The following is a 3,139-nucleotide window of genomic DNA, read 5'->3' on the forward strand; positions in this document are numbered from 1 at the left end:
AAAGGAATTAGAAGAAAGTAAGTCTGGCTGCAGCATACAGAGTGAGAGTGAGAATAATAATAGATGATACTAATGAAAGAATATAAGATGCCTTGTATTTAGCAGGCTTTAGAGTAATATAGTCTTCCCCTGTTTTCCAAAGGGGATTTGTTCCAGTGTGCCTGCAGATTCCAAAATCCACACGTGGTCAAGTCCCTGATATAACCTACTCATATCCTCCCAAATACTTTAAATTATCTCTAGATTACCTACAATATGTATTATGATGAAAATGCTACGTAAACATTTGCTATACTACATTATATAGGGAATAATGACAAGGAAAAAAAGTCTGTACATGTTCAATACAAACACAACAGTCATAGGCCTAACTACATTTTCAGTCTGTTGTTGTTTGAATCCATGAATGCAGGACCTAAGAATATGGAGGGCTTACTCAACACAAAGCTGTTAGGGGCATTAGGCTTTGCCATGTGCGTGATGTGAACAATGGGATAGTTACTACTCTTTGTGAGCCCCAGCTCTCCTTCTGCAAAATAGGAATAATGACAGCACCTATGCCATAGGGAAGTTACAAGGATTGAATGACAGAATGTTTAAACCATATTCTAAGAGCTAAGCGTGTTGGATATTATCAGAGAATCTGTTCTATAATGCAAAAAAATGATTATGATTAGGGCCGACCCATAAGAATGAATCAAGAAGGAAAAAATGACAAAGTGAAAGGGAAACCTTCTTATTGTCCTACAGGCACAAAGAAAGCACCAAGTTGCAATCAAGCTTCTTGCTTTTTATTACTCCTTCCTTTTCCTATTCCTTTGAGGGAAGACACTAAACAGGTGTATGTGGGGAGGTGGAGAGGAAAGAGGAATGTCTTTACAAACATGGGATAATTGGAGAAAAGCATGAAGGTAAGGTGGGCCTCAGTGCACAGGTTGCCCTGAGTGGCGTGGTCAGGTGGAAAGAGCCTCTAAGTTTGCACTCCTGAATGTTCTTACATCGTCTAGACAATGAGTTGAGAGTCACTGGGCCTACCAAAGGGCCCGCTTGGTGGTGAATCCCACAGGCTGGAGTAAATGCCCAGAGTCACAGAGGCAGAAAGATATTATAGTCTCAAAGGTTAGAGAGTCTCTAAAACAAGTAAGGACTAGAAGAAGGCCTGGTCAACCAGGGTACAAAAGTGGGCCCTGACCAAACCATGGGGCCAGATGGCAGATTACATAAGCAGTAGACCTCACCTGCAAAGATCAGCAACCAGGAAGACAAGGATCATAATTCCAGGGATTATAGGAAATAGGTGCTTCTGTACACAAAAACTCTGATTCTTTACTGACATGATTATGAAAATCACTCATTCCTCTGCATCTTATACCCAGACCGATCTGGGAAAGAAGCCTAAAATAGGGGCAGAGGACTGAGAAATGAGAGATTGAATGTTTTCTCCTAGAGATGCTGAGTATCCCTAAAGAGGTACTTTAATGTATCATATCTATTTTTTTTCTGGTGAGTCAGAGGATGTGGGTTTTTGTGAAGAAGACCAGGTCAGGTTAAGATAACATGTGTCCACTGTGCAACTCAGTTGTCTTGTGACTAAATTTGCTAACATTTTTTAATGCTTGCATATTACAAATGATAGAAGGGACACCAAAGAGATGCTGATTTGGGGCAGTGTGAGCTGGTGTGGTGATAAGAGAAGTGTCACAGGGGTGGAATCTGCTAAACAGAGACTTGCTCTGTCTTGAAAGATTACTGGGTATTCACCTGGTAGATACTGAGCAGATGAAGAAAAGAAAGATATTCTAGACAGTGGGAACAGGAGGATAAAGCTAGACAGCAAATACCAACAAAGAGCACTGGGGAAAAGAAAGTGGGTTAGCAATAGCTAGAGTGTGGAGGGTCAGGGAAAGGACCAGCTAATGATGACTAAACCAAGCGACATAGGCAGGAGGCAGCCTATGGAGGGTTGGTAAGAAACTGGACATAAAAAGCATACATGCACTCCAGGAAACCCCACTCTGGCAGAGAAGTGGAGAATTTATTGGAGGGATTTGACATCTGAATAATGGAAACAGGTTAGCTAGAATAATCCAAGCCAAAAAGAAAAAAAAATGAATAGAGCATGAATAAGGCCATGGCAACAGAATGGAGAGGAGAGAACGAACGATTAGATATGCCAGGTAAGTAGAACAGCTTCTGCTAAGTAAGTGGAATGGCTTTGTTTGAGAGTGTGGTAGGAGGTAAGAGGGACACATCTAGGTTGGTTGTCCGTACTCTGGCTGGGGGCCAGGGGGTAGAAAGGGAAACCATTCATGAGGTTAGGGAGAGCAGGGAAAGGAATGAGATTAAAGATCGACAGAATGGAGAAGAAGTGAGTTCAGTTAAGAGGCAAAATAAGTTTCTGCTTTTCATTTTTGTTTTGTTTTAACCTACCGTAAGAAATTAATCTCTTAGAATCTCAATTAGTGTGTTTTAGAAATGGAAATCCTACTATTTATCCAACCTGAGAGCAGTACTCCTGGTTGGAATCTCTACAAATTCTACATAATAGAAGGAAGGAGGAGGAAAAGAGGGGGTGAGAAGGAGGAGGAAACACCTGAAAAAGTCTTTGTTAAAAAAAAAGAAAAAGTTAAATGCTTTCATAAATGCTTTCAAGAGTATTCCATGTGCAAAACTCATTAAGTCAAAGTATATTGACAGATTCACAGACTTTTAGAGCTGAAAGACACCTTAGAGATCATGTAACCCACGTTAGCATTTTTATGGATGAGGCAACAGGCATGGAGCAGGGTTTGAAAACCTGGCCAAGGTCCCACAAGGGAGCCCCCCCACAGGACTGTCATCCCCTGTGCTGTGCTGCTATGTCTATGGAACACACTCAGTGTTGACCTAAGGCAAAGACTACCACAGAAGAGACTTGATTGCAGCATATTTTTACCTGTTGCATTGTGATTCTAATTTTACTATAAACAACATCAATAATGGAAAGAAAAATTCATATATACATGTTATATACTTTCATAAAATCCACAGTGAAGATGTTATTTGCTCTGTTGATATCCATTAAAATTCTATAAGGATTATCTATATTTTATAGATGAAGGCACCAAGGTGTGGAGATGTTAAATGTCTTGCCCATGGA

The sequence above is a fragment of the Propithecus coquereli genome, unplaced genomic scaffold (assembly GCF_000956105.1).
Source record: "Propithecus coquereli isolate 6110/MARCELLA unplaced genomic scaffold, Pcoq_1.0 Scaffold282, whole genome shotgun sequence".
NCBI classification, from domain to species: Eukaryota; Metazoa; Chordata; class Mammalia; order Primates; family Indriidae; genus Propithecus; species Propithecus coquereli.